Raw genomic sequence first — 15,111 nt, forward strand, 5'->3', positions numbered from 1 at the left:
TGCTGGAGAATTCACATCTAAAACTTTTGATGGCTATTGCATGTCGGTTGGGGTCATATGTACCAAGATCTCGATAGTTGCTTGGGGCCATGCAATATTGCATGCAGCAAAGTTGGTCCACCTGAGGCATGTTGCGACATAACCATTTAGTGCCATTCAGTTGGTTACCGGATACAAACTCGTCTATTGCATCTGCGCGTTTTTGGTTATGACGCATATGTGCTGATCTTGTTGCTCTTACGTACAAAAATAGGGCCTCAGCGAAGGATGAGAATCTATGTCGGATATGATTCTCCTTCGATTGTTCGTTACTTAGAACCTTTGACAGGCGATCTGTTTACCGCTCATTTCACGGATTGTCATTTCTATGAGACAATCTTCCCGTCGTTAGGGGGAGATAAGAACATCAACGTTTCTGAAGAACGATGTGAATTATCGTGGACGACTCCCACTTTGTCTCATTTAGATCCCCACACCACTCAGTCTGAAACTGAATTGCAGCGCGCATTAGATCTTCAGAGTATAGCTCAGAGCATGCCATATGCTTTCACTGATCTAGCGCACATGACAAGATCATATATTCCAGCTGGGAATACGCTTGCAAAGATGGACTTCCCTCCTGGAGGCTCGGGACGCCAATATTGGTGATTCATGTACATTAGTGGCTAGCCAATCATTTGCCCCTACATAAAAGCATGGCAGACCCCTTGGTTCAAAGGATTCACACCCACAGAAGAGAAAATCCACGACACAAGGTCCTCAAGAACCTATCGTGAATCCGACTATCGCTTACTCATTATATCCAACTCATAAGGAAATTATAGATTATGGAAGTGTCCTTGAAGAGACGAATCCTCCTCCCGAGAATCATGAGATTTTGGTCTATTATGCTAACTTAGATGATGTGTGGCGTAGAAATGAGATGATTGTCGATGATGCATTAGCATTTGCAGTAGCTACTGAGATCATGTTGAGCAATGACATTGAACCGCTTTCCGTTGATGAATGTCGATGTAGAACTGATTGGTTAAACTGGAAACAAACAATCCAAGTCGAACTCGATTCACTTGCGAAACGTAAGGTGTTTGGACATGTAGCTTTTACTCCTTCACATGTGAAGCTTGTTGGCTACAAATGCGTTTTCGTTCAGAAGCGTAATGAGAATAATGAAATTGTGCATTACAAAGCTCATCTTGTTGTACAAGGCTTCTCATAACTCCCCAGGATTGACTATTACGAAACTTATTCACCTATTATGGATGTGATTACTTTTCGCTACTTTATCAGCTTGGTAATTTCGAAAAATTGGATATGCAGCTGATGGACGTAGTAACCACGTATCTTTATGGGGATCTTGATACGGAAATATATATGAAAGTTCCTAAAGGAATTACATTAACTGGTTCAAATATTTCCAAACCCCAGAACACACTCTTAATTCGGCTGAGGCGTTCATTTTACGGTTTGAAGCAATATGGAGGAATGTGGTATAACCATCTGATCGAGTATTTGACTAGTCAGAGATATGTGAACAACGAACTATGCCCTTTTATGTTCATTAAGAAGTCACATTCCAGATTTGCGAATGTGGCAGTATATGTCGATGACATGAATCTCATCGGAACTCCTGAAGAGCTTGTGAGAATTGCCGCGCACTTGAAGTCAGAATTTGAGATGAAAGATCTGGGTAAGACTCGATACTGTCTCGGTCTCGAGATAGAGCAGTGTTCGGATGGAATCCTAGTACATCAATTGAACTACACCTATAAGGTGTTGCACCGTTTTAATGAGTATAAAGCGAAGCCTTCGAGTACTCCTATGGTCGTTCGATCGCTAGATGCAAAACGAGATCCCTTCCGTCCGAAGGAGGATGATGAAGAGATTTTCGAGCCTGAAGTTCTTATCTAAGTGTGATAGGAGCTTTATTGTACTTAGCTCAATAAAGACATATTTCGTTAGATACAGTAATGCACCTACACGTAGACACTGGACTGACGTGAAAGACATATTTTGTTACCTTAAGGGTACTACGAATTTAGGTTTGTTCTATCCTTACGGATCCTCGAGTGATGCCGCACCTTTTGCTTCTCGAGTCGATTCTCACCTTGTTGGTTATGCCATCGCTGGATACTTATCTGATCCGCACATGGCGCATTCTTAAACAGGTTATGTCTTTATCGTTGAAGGCACCGTAATCTCTTAGAGGTCAACTAAACAGACCTTAGTTACCACTTCGTCTAACCATGCTGAAATTCTCGCCTTACATGAAGCGACTTGGGAATGCTTTTGGTTAAGAGCTGTAGTGGGCCATATTCGAAGCTCCTAGGATCTTTATCCCATCGTTGATGTCCCGACAACAATCTTTGAAGACAACGCAGCATGCATTGAATAACTCAAGAAGGGTTACATCAAAGAAGACAACACCAAGCACATTGCACCGAAGTTTTTCTTTTCACATTAATAACAAGAGCATCAGAAGATTGAAGTCACGCAAATCCTTTCACAAGACAATCTAGCCGACCTCTTCAGCAAATCACTGCTAAAGACGACATTTTAGAAGCTTATTCATGGAATTGGTATGGATAAACTTTCTGAGTTGTAACTTTGCTATTTATCTTTGGAATTGTGTCAAACTCAGGGGGAGTATCCTGAAGATACTTAGTTGATCTTAATGTACTCTTTTTCCCTATGATTAGGAGCATTTTTCCCACTGGGTTTTTGCTATCTAACTAGGTTTTAATGAGGCACCCACCTTGCATTGGTCATATCTTTGATGATGTCTTGTAGACGTTTCTTTTGACTTTCCATTTCTCCCGCATTTTTCCTTAGACTATGGATTTTGTCCCTACTTGAGTTTTTGCCATAGCCTTAGGGTTTTTTAGTGAGACTCGTTTACTTATGCAAGTTCCTACCTTATTGAGAATAAGCGTTATTCCTTAGAATCAATGCCTACGAGTCGACTTCCTCAACTTCTGCATGATGTTGAATCTACCTTGAGTATTTACACACTCAAGGGGGAGTGTTGTAAACATTCCTAGTTTAAGTGTGATTGTGTAAATCCTAGATTAGATTTGATTCTAGTTATCTTTTCATATTACAACTTGTATTACTTGGGGAAGAAGGAGTATCTTCTCTCCTTTTACTACTATAAATAAAGGCACAATGTAGGAGGGATAACAACACACATTCCCCTATACTTCTACAAACACATCTCTCTCACTCTCTCTTCTCCTTGTCGCCGGCCCCCTTAACCCTATAAGATAAAATAGACCACAACAGTTCAGTAATTTTCCACCGATGTTATTTTTTATTTGCATGGTAATAGGATCCGTGGAGGGTCTCCTTGTAATTTTATTTAAAGAGTAATGCTACAAGTATTATATTTTTTATACTATATTTTTATCACTTTTTCAATAGAGGTAGGACGCTATGCATATGAGTTTCATGTCTATTAGAGAGATTGTATAAATGTGGTATGAAAAAAATGATTAGTATTACAAAAAAAATTATTGGTCAGAATTGTACATGTGTGGGTCAGTCAACCTAATGTTATGTTTCTTAATTACGATCTCCTCCTAAACCTATAAATACCATCACAGTTCGGAGCCATGTAGCATTACATTGGAATCGAAAGTAAATAGAAATGGCCCAAGGTTATCTCTCCCTGATTACCAAGAACGTAACATTTGCAGTAACTATGGCCATTTCTTCTTTGCACTCGGTATGTAGTCGATATATATGTGTTTGACCTTTAATTTCTTCTCTTAAGCACCAAACTAAATTCTTTTTAATCACACATTTCCATTTTTGAATTGTGAAGGGGATGCTATCCACCACTTTACTTTTGTTGTTGTGAAATATCATAGTTGCATTGTGTATCTTCTCATTTTATTTCCTAAACTTAAGGGATTGGCAGGCACAGGGAGAAGGTATCCCATTATAATTTCTGTTGTTGTAATAAACTCGTAATAAATATCTATAACGCCTTTTTCTATTAGCTTTATCCATCCCGGTGCTGTTCACTTTAAACGAAAAATCACATTTTTACCTTTCTCTGATACTATTCACTACACCTTTATTTGTCATTTTTCATTAAAACTAAAGTTTTTTTGGATTTTTTGTTAGTTTTCCTAAAAATTAAAAGGCAATGGATATGATTTTGTACTAAATCAAGTTCTTCTACATTATGATATTAAACATCAAACATAGGTAGTGGCAGTAAATTTTCGCTGTCTTTAGTCTTGACGAAATTGTACTTACAAAACAAAATAACACCTTTGATCAATGCCAAAGCCACATGCGCGCCAACGAGGTGGGGATTCAGCCAATGAATCTTCGGTGCCTAAGTTAAATTATCTGAAAAGAGAGAGTTTATGGCTTAAGTGTGTAGCAAGGGCTTACCAGAAATTGGTGTAAATGGTGTATTTATAGAGGTGGCCGACCATGGGTATAGGGTTTTGCACTACGCATGGCGGCATCCACACTTAGTGCAACCCTAACCCCAACGTCAAAGTGTGGCTACTTCTATGAAACTCAAATTTGCATTGCAAGTGGAGATAGAAGAAACTCTAATGCCACTTTGCAAAGTGTGGCTACTTCTATGAAACTCAAATTTGACAAATATTGGGGTGACACTGACAAGGTTAACCTCATACTCTATATAGCCCAAGCACTCAACCCGAGGTACAAATTTGAAATATTGGTGGCAAACCTAGAGAAACTTGGCCATAGATGGAATAAAATAGTTGAAGTGAAAGCAATTAAAAAGAATTTCACTAGTTCGTATAAGGCATATAAGGAGGGAGCGGCATCTAATAGCAGTACAAATGTGGAGCAAAGATCAAATGTTGTAGTAGATGATGTTTTAGGGATGGGAACATGGAGCAGAAAAATTTGGGGAGAAGCTCTCACCTCAGCTGCGTATCTCATTAATCGTGTTCCATCCCGATCGGTTGATTTTCAGACACCCCTTCAGGCACTTTCTTCACATGTTGATGCTCCTGCAGTCCCTAATCTTCCACCTCATGTGTTTGGTTGTGTGGCATTCGTTCATCTTCAGAAACAACAGCGAAGTAAGCTTGAACCTCGAGCCTTATGATGTGTGTTTGTGGGGTATGCATCAAGGCAGAAAGGATACCGTTGTTATCACCCACCGACGAATAAGTTGTTTGTCACTATGGATGTTGCGTTTCATGAGAATGATATGTACTTTGCCAATCCCGAGTTTTCACTTCAGGGGGAGAATCAGAAAGAAGTTCAAACTCTTGATTATACTATTCCAGATATATATAGAGTGAATGATTTGGATTTAAGTGGTGATGTCTTGGAAATAAGTGGTGATCATTCACACGAAAATAATGATGTGAATGAATTGGAATTAAGTGGTAATGTCTTGGAGACAAGTGGTGATCATTCACATGGAAACAATGTTGAAAACCTTGAAAGGGACGAGTTGACATCGCCAGATAACTCACTGCCAGTTTCCTCACCACCGGACAGCCCTGTGTCGCCAACTACCTCACAGTCGATCTTGAGTCCCAATAACCATAATCAATCGTCTTCGATTCCGGATGCACCACCACCACGTCGTCTCCCTGATCGCGTCAACCGAGGTATTCCTAAACTTACTTATGAAGCCGACCCTAAATGCAAAACTAGGTATCCAATGAGTAAGCCCAACCCTGAGTCTAATGTGTTATACCCGTTAAGTAATTATGTGTCTACCAGTCACCTGTCAGAATCAAATAAGTCGTTTGTGCATCAATTAACTACTGTATCTATTCCTAACAGTGTGCAGGAGGCTTTAACTGATCCACGTTGGCAAGTAGCAATGAATGAAGAGTTGAAGTCTTTGAAGAAGAATGCTACCTGGGAAATCACAGATTTGCCAGCTGGTAAGAAACATGTGGGATGCAAATGGGTCTATATTGTGAAATACAAAACAGATGGGACGGTGGATCGTTTCAAGGTAAGACTAGTAGCAAAAGGATACACTCAAAAATATGGAATCGACTACACAGATACATTTGCACCTGTAGCCAAGATCAACACAGTTCGTGTTTTGTTGTCATTGGCTGCAAATCTTAATTGGCCCTTACAACAGTTCAATGTGAAGAACGCCTTCTTGCATGGAGACTTGACAGAAGAGATTTATATGGATCTTCCACCGGGATGTAATGCTCCAGATAAATACAAAAGAAAAGTGTGCAGGTTGAAGAAATCCTTGTATGGCTTGAAGCAGTCTCCTTGAGCATGGTTCGGAAGATTCACAAAATCTATGAGAGCATTCGGTTACATACAAAGTAACTCTGATCATACTTTGTTCCTGAAAAAACAGAATGGGAAGCTTACTGCACTTATTGTGTATGTAGACGATATGGTGGTAACAGGTAATGATCCGGAAGAACGTGGGGCCTTGCAAAGATACCTGTCTACAGAATTTGAAATGAAGGACCTTGGATCCCTGAAATATTTTTTAGGGATTGAGGTGTCGAGAAACAGTTCTGGAATTTTCTTGTCTCAGAGGAAGTATATTATTGATTTGTTGCACGAAACTGGCATGTTAGCTTGTTAGCCAGTAGCTACACCATTAGAAGAAGGATTGAAGCTTAGTGTTGATTCTAATCAAGTACCAGTTGACAAAGGAAGATACCAAAGGTTAGTAGGCCGTTTGATGTATTTGGCACACACAAGACCGGACCTTGCTTATGCCTTGAGTGTAGTGAGTCAATACATGCATGATCCTGGAGAACAACATATGAATGCCATGATGAGAATATTGCGATATTTGAAGGGAAGTCCGGGCAAAGGAATTTTGTTTAAGAGGAATAATCACTTTAGTGTTGAAGGTTATACTGATGCAGACTGGGCAGGTTCCATTGATGATAGACGCTCAACATCAGGTTACTTTACGTTTGTTGGGGGTAACTTGGTTACATGGAGAAGTAAGAAACAGAATGTGGTTGCCTGTTCCAGTGCAGAAGCAGAATACAGAGGTATGGCTTTGGGGATTTGTGAAATTTTGTGGCTTAAGCTTCTGTTAAGCGATTTGGGTATACAACATGATCAGCCCATGAAATTATTTTGTGATAATAAAGCTGCTCGTGATATTGCACATAATCTGGTACAACATGATAGAACAAAGCATGTTGAAGTTGATCGGTTCTTCATCAAAGAAAAATTGGAAGGGAAAATAATTGAAGTACCGGCGATAAGAACAGAAGATCAGTTGGCAGATATCCTCACAAAAGTTGTTTCGAGTCACAAGTTTTCAAGTTTCTTACACAAGTTGGGCATGAGCGACATATATGCACCAACTTGAGGGGGAGTGTTGACTTTTGTATTTTAGGTTGGATCCCTGATTGATATGTAATCCCATGTAATCACTTGTAATTAGTTTTCTTTCCTTTTATGTTAGGGTTGTACACCTATAAGTTCCTCTTATTGAGAAGAATATATTATTATTCAAAGCATTCTCTTCTGATTATTGATTTTCCTAACACCCCCCACCTTTTCATGGATATTCAAAATGTTGTTAAAATCTCCCATCAACAGGCACGGCTGAGAATTAGTATTTATATCATATAAATTTAAAAGTTCCTCCCAAAGTTGTAACTGTAAATACTTTTGAGGATAAGCATAAATGAAAGTGCAAAGGAATTTAGCACCCGTATTACTAACATGGAAACTGCAGTGGATAAATCTAGGAGAATAAGAGACGAAGCCCCCCGGCTTGTCCCTCCCCTTGAGCAAAAAACATAGAGTTGAACCACTTGCAAAAGACATTCCTCGACAACTTCTCTAGACCAGAACGAGTTTCCAAAATGCAAAATACATCTAACTTAACTAAATTAGACAGAAATTTAAATTGCGGGGCAAAATCAGGTCTACCCCATCCCCTGCAGTTCCAAACTAAGCACTTCACCAATCCACATCTTTCACCACAAAGCCTGATCCATTCCCATCACCACTGTTCCTTACCCTCTTCCTACTTCCTCCAATCTGCAGCAACTCCAAATTCTCCTCTTCAGCCTCCATAAACTCATCCTCTTCTTCAACAGTAGCCTTCCCCTTTCCATTGCTCGATTCACCAAACCGATTACCTCCCACTATTTCATCATCAACCAGAGCACAATCGGGTCTCCACTTAGACACCAAATCTGCTTTCGAAACCCAGGTTCTATTCCCTCTAACAACCTTATCAGACGATCGACCATCTCTCCTAACCCTACTCCTGCCTCTGCTCGCAGACCTGTACTTCCTCGAAGCCACTGTAGTCCATCCAGAGGGGGCGTTAAGGGGAGCGCAATGTGCACTCGTACAGGACCCCTAATTTGAAGGGCCCTTTTGCTATTTAACATCATGTAATAGTATTTTATATTTAAAAAATTACTTTTATTAGCATTTTAAACCGCATTATGCACTCCCTATAAAAGTTTTTTTTGTCTTTCTAAATATAAAAACTTGGAGTACAATAAAATATTTTGACTATTAATAATAACATCCTGAAAAACAACATTTTCTTATTTTTATTATATAGCTACGTTATACATTCAAGTGAAACTTTAAAGTTAGATATTTGATGTTTTTTTTTCATGTTTGGTTGTTTAAGATAAAATTGTTTTTTATTATTTAGTGAAGGTTATGTTTGTAGTTTTTTTACTTATCATAAAGGACATTTGTAAATATGCAATGAGTGAGTGTTAAAGTTTGTTTTGATATATATATATTTTTTTTGGAAAATGATATTATCTACGCTAAAAAGGTGGGACTGATGGGCTAAGCCTGACAATAGGTTAACAATAATGTGGTTTAAATTTGCCTTTGATGAGAATTGAACATAAGACCTCTCACTTACAAGTGAAGAGGAATACCACTAGATTATAGTACTAAGTGACTTTGTTTTAATTTAAGTAAATGTTTTCTAGTATCAATATATTGTCATACTTTTTTAAAAACTTAAAATTATCTTAAGGAGGACCCTTTTACAAATTTCGCACAATACCCCTAAAATCTCAGAAACAGCTCTGAGAGTCCACCCTTCACTAGCAATTTCCTCACGAGCTCTAACCTGATCCCTTAACTCTAATTCTTCTTCATCCTTAGAGGGTGCTTCCTCCCCCAAGGTAGGTTGAGGGAACACCAGCATAACTCCACCATGCAAACCTTGTCTAGTCTCCTCAGAGATTTCAGCTCCCGACGGCATCACCAACGGTTCATCCTCGAAAACACGGTCAACCAACAGCCAACCATCCTTATCCTCCAGAGCCTGACACTTATGACTCTCCACCCTCCTTCGGCCGTAGTAAAAACACACCTCAAATAGCTTTTCATAGCTAAGCAGCACAGGATAATCCTCCTGATCATTAATGATCATCACTCTCTTCAGGGGCAGCCTCAGATCTACCTCCATAAGCACTCCCATAAATCAATCCACCACTTGCACAAAGTTGATCATCATAAAGTGTATTTATGTATAAACCTCGAGTATTTATGGGTTATATTATTCCTAGGATGCCAACAGTCACCCCAACAAAGAAGGGAAAAAATAAAAGGAAAACTAATGAAAAATACTTGAAACTTTAAGTATAAAAATATGATTTTTCGTTTAAGTGAATAGTACTGTTGACCCTAGAAACTACCAAGACTACGTGGCGCGCAGGCTGAGTAATCTATAAGCTAACTACGTCCTTCGGTGATTGCGGGGCGTGCCAACTCGTCGACCGAGCTCAGCCGAGGAGTAAATTTGTTGATGTTGCGTTGGGTGCGCGGCTGACTTCTGCGTCTTGCGATTGCGGCCGAGAAAGGAACACGTCTCGGCCTCTTGGGTTCTCGAACCTGAAGACAAGGTTACTATTCTTACGAAGTTCAATATCAAATTCGGCTTTCAATGTGCCGAATGTAATGACTGTAACACCTCACTTTGCCGAGAAGGCTGATGAGATGACCTCGACCAATAAGGATTTAGAAACCCTTCTTGACCGAGACTTGGATAGGTAATCAACCGCTCTCGCCGCAGTGCTGTTGATGCCAACGGAAGATACTGCGAGAACGACTAATTCTACGGTGACAGAGCTATCTATGCCGACTTAAGATATCATCGGTTGCTTCCACAGTGTTGTTGATGCCAACGGAAGATGTGTCAGCGAAAAAGAAAAAGGAAAAAGATCTCAAGTTGTTGAGAGTTTGCGCAGGGCAATTTTGTATTGATTTGCAGGGGGCTTGAATGATGTGTAACCTCTTCTATTTATAGCAATGGCTTCCCCCAAGGTCGAGTTAAAAACCTACTCGGACTAGGTTTTCTTCCCCTGATCAGCATCAACTCGACCAGTCCTACCTTCACTAGGACTGTGAACCTAGTCTTTTACCTGAACCGGATTCGCTTCCGGGTCTTGCCGAGACTTCTTATCGCACTAGGATTCGACCTCTTGCGTTATGACCTAGCCGACCTAGGTTTGGAGGCCCACGTACTGAACGATCCATGGTATTTTTGTCGCAAGGCCTCCCGGGCCGAGAATGACCCTACACTCGGCCCAAACTGTTATTTTGGGCCCAAACATTGCCCCCTCGCTTCTGAGGTCCTCGGCCTGAATTCTTTGGCCGAGTTTCGGCCTTGAAGAATCGAATCTACCACTCAGAATCCTAATGCCCGAGTTCCAAGGCGCATTTATTGAACATGATTACACGATCTTGATCCTGTTAACCGAACTCGCCACGTGGCATCCTCTAACACGACCAATCTCAATAATGACGTCCAAGGCGTGCGGCTGCCTGAACCGTCTTGCCATTATGACCACTATCTCAATCCGTGAGCCACTTCCTCAAGTCGTGAGCCCACTTGTCATCGTGCAGGCGTCGAAACGTCTTCCGCCATTAATTTCGCCATCACACGCAATCGTGCGCCCCCAACATCTGAAACCTTTGGTTTTTTCAATTGCATTTCCCAAATGTTCATCATGATCAACGATTCTTTCGGTCGATTTTGCCCTTTGTTTTGAATTTCAAACGATTACCCTTCCTGCCAAAAACCTATAAATACTGAAACTCTCTCATTCGCACTTTACGCTCCCAAAACTTTCTGAAAACTCTTGCTCTTATTCTCCAGCGCATTTCTTTTTCCAGGTCTTCGTCTTCAAATCCCCCAACCCAGAAAACCCTTTTACGCCGTGCTTCCTTCTTACAATGGCGTCCTTCATCTCCAAGCTTTCCAGGGAATGTGACCAGCATCAGAAGATCCTTGATTGGAGCTCGATCAAGACTATACGGTTTGAAAGTGACATGAGCACCGTCCACCAAATCTTGGGTCCTCTCTTCAAGGCTACAATACCGCCGACCATTACTGGTCTTCTCCAGGAGCACTGCCTAACACCCTTGCTACAAGGGTTTGAATGGTCGAGATGGGATGCGGCGAAACCCCAAGGCTCCTGGCCCTCGACGACCACATCCTGGGCAGCCTGGGTTGTTCGAATGGAACGGCTCTTCGGCGAGCAATGGAAAGCCCTCGGTATCCACGACGCCATCCTCCTCTCGTCAATGGATGTCGTTCTCGACAAGGAGCTTCTCCTAGCCGCCTTGTGCTTCTGGTGCTCGGCCACCAACACCCTGGTTCTTCCTCTTGGTCCCATCGGTCCCACCATCCTTGATGTCACCGCCATTCTGGGGACTTCGGTAACCGGGATCCCTATCGACGCGGCCCTCTCTAGGCACCCGTCGAATATTGATCTGAAGACGCTTTTTGATCGACGAGCCTTCGAGGCCTTGAACCGTGACGGTCAAATCCCGTCGAAAGAAGACATCCAGAAGCTCCACAAGAACTTCTTTAATTACAATACCCTCTATCTTCACTTCGCCGACCGAGGAGAGGAGGACCTGCAAGAGGGAGAGCATGAAGCCTTCCTCTTCTATTGGTACAACAAGTACATTTGTTGTACCAAGTCAAACAAATGCTTGGTCGAAAATATGCCGGTAGCCGAGGCCCTGGCCAGTGGTCACGTCCTGGCACTGAGCTCCAACATTCTCGCCCATCTCTTCCGCTGCCTGGCCGAGGCAACCCTCCATAAAATTGATCCTCACCAGAATGGTCCCCTCTGGGTCTTCCAACTCTGGTTACAAGTTTACTTCGCCTCCCTTCGGCCGGCCATAGCTGACTTCTCACCAACGGAGGCGCTTGGACCTCAGCTGGCCTCTCGACCGACACCTCCCCATCAAGCCGAAGAGGTATTTCGGTACCTCTTCGCTCTCGACGACTTCTCCAACGATGAGTTCCTGATATGTCGTCGTCGAGACTATCCTTCCTCCATCAGGCTGCCTACCTCTACGTGGGGCGCGGAAGAAGACGCCGATCTTCGTCAGACCTGGGGGTCGTTTGTGCTTGCTCGCGACCTCCCTCTCGGCTGCGATGGGAAACGGTCGGGTTGGGAAGTATATCATCCGAACTTCCTTGCCCGACAGCTCGGCTATCTTCAGGGCTGCCCCGTCCCCCTTCTCTCCTCCCGAACAGTCCTAAGCCGTGGACGTGAACCTCGTTCCTCGGAGAAGGAATGTAAAACTGCCGCGAGGGAGTTCCAAGAGTACTGCCAAAAATTCCGCCTTCGACCGGCCACCCCAGAAACCCATTGCACTGACACCTTCGGTGAGTGGTGGGAAAATTACATCCAGGAGTTCTTTGGTGCTCCGGTCGAAGAGGTGCTGAGCAAACTCTTCGGCGACCGACCTAAGAAGGCCTCGGCCCCACAAACTCAAGGTAATTGTTCATTTCTCCTCTTTTCCTTCAACCTTGCATATTGATTTGCCTTACTAAATTGTTTTTATCTTCTTAGGTAGTCGGCCTTCGAGAAAAACGGAGGCTGTTGCCGCGACCATGGTCGAGAAAAAATCGGCCGTGGTTAAAAGGGATAAGGCTGCTGGTCGGGCCGTGCTGACCAAACGCCCTCGCCAAGAGGCCGAGCCGGTCGTTGAACCTCCACCACCTGCCAAGCGGGTAAAACAGCTGGCAAAGAAGGGCGCACGGGAGATCCACGTCATCTCCAGTCAAACCACAGGGGTGACGACTCCCAGTGTTTCTCCTTCTCCTGCCGTTGTTCAACCCTCGGTCGAGAAACAGCCCGCCCCGGCCGCAGCGATAGTTCGAACGCAGCCTATCTCTGGGACTGGTACACCAGTTGTGCCTCCCTCCGTCGAGGAAACACCCGTTCCAAAAAAGGTGGTTTCTGCGACCGAGGGAACAACCCCTGGAAATCCAAAACCCTCGGTCTTCATTCTGGAAGAGAGTGAGGGGAACGACGAGGTCCCGCTGGCAGATCGTCCTCACTCTCGTCGGCAACCTCTCCCAAGGTCCGAGATGGTGGTTCAAGCCGGCCCCTCCACGGCTGATCGTGGCAAGCGCCCTGTAGAGGAACCGACGGTGGTGGCTGAACCCCTCCCTCCTTCCCAGGACCAGGATGTCCCTGCCTCCTCCGAAATGGCTGTTCCGGTCGGCCCATCTGCAGCCGACCGTGGCAAACGCCCGCTCGAGGAACCCGAGGCAACGGCGGAATCGCCCGTTCATTCTCAAGACCAGGGCTTCCATATTCCTCCACAGGAGGTTACCTTGGCTTTCGTAAGTACCTTCGACCATCTTTCCTTGATTGCTTTTTTTTTTTTTTTTTTTTTTTTTTTTTTTTTTTTTTAGAATTCTAAACGAGGAAAATAATAAATGTCAGGTGCCTGTACATTCTTTTCACTGACAATTCTATGCGCCGAAGGGTATTATCTATATTTCTTGGCCACCTCAGTGGCCATCAAACGTAGATAACCTTCATCGGCCGCGTGAACTAAAAAGCAATCTGAGACACTGGGCTCGGCCATTGAGTTCTTTAGGTTCGAGCAACGATCCTGGGGACATGGCCGAGGTCTCCTCTCGGCAGGTTAAAAAACGAAACCTTCTTACTATTCTCGCCCTCCCTTCCTTTAAGCCTAAACTGATTTGTATGTGCAGGCTTCGTGGGAGGTCGAATTCAAAGCCCTCCTCTCCAGCACAACTGCCGAGTCCGGCCCTTCGGCTGCTCCGACTGAGGCTGCCGATCCAACCGCTCTAACCCAACTGCGAGAAGTTCTATCGCTTTCAGCGCCGCAAGTACTCGAGCGCAACGGTCTTGATCTACTTGGCGTGTGTCTGAACGATCTTGGGGCCGACGGTCGCCTGAGCAGAAATGCCATCGTTCGGGCATCGTCTGCTTTGGAGCGGGTTCGGGAGACATTCAGTGTCTTCCAGACCGCCCTAAAGGCCGAACAGGACCTGCAAGCTGCCACGGCCGTTCAAGATACTCTCCGTCCGAAAATCGACGCTCTAAGAGCAAAAAGAGAAGTACTAGCCGAGCTCGACCGTCAGATGGCTGAACTAGCAAAACGTCGGTCGGCCATCGCGTCCGAGCTTGCTAGAGACTTCGAGTCAGGCGGAAAGGATCGCCTAACTGAGTACGCGGCAACAACGAAGCGGGTCGAGTGGTTGAAGCTAGACAAGAAGAATCGGCAAGCTGAAGTTATCATGGCCGAGGTGCGGTGGTTGGAATTGAAGGCCCTTCTCAGCACCCTCTTACCTTCTTCCCCTTGAATGTACTTAGTTTTATCCTGAATGACTTACTTAGCTTGTACATGCTCATCAATCTTAATGAGATGGTTTTGTTTACTCTCGCATTTCCCACGTTACCGGGTAATACTTTTTCAAAAACTTCCCATTGATCGGTAATCTGTGAACTACACCGGTTCGGTCTTTAAGATGATACGCCCCTTTTCCGTATACTTTATGCACAATGAACGGCCCTTCCCAATTTGGCGACCACTTGCCGAACCTAGGATCTTTTAGTCCTACGGGCAACACCGTTTGCCACACTAATTCATCCTCGCCGAATGTTTTCTGTCGCACCTTTTGATTATAGGCCCGCTCGGCAATCTGTTTTTGTGCCACCAATAAGTTATAAGCGTCAAGTCGCGCTTCTTCCAAATCTTCTAGTTCCTGTCTCATGGACTGATTATATTCGGCGCTAAACAAACTACTTTGTTCAATTAATCGCAACGAATTTATGCTCAACTCGACTGGTAGCACTACATCGTGTCCGTAGGTTAATGCGTATG

This window comes from Malus sylvestris, chromosome 16, assembly GCF_916048215.2.
Source record: "Malus sylvestris chromosome 16, drMalSylv7.2, whole genome shotgun sequence".
Classification (NCBI taxonomy): domain Eukaryota; kingdom Viridiplantae; phylum Streptophyta; class Magnoliopsida; order Rosales; family Rosaceae; genus Malus; species Malus sylvestris.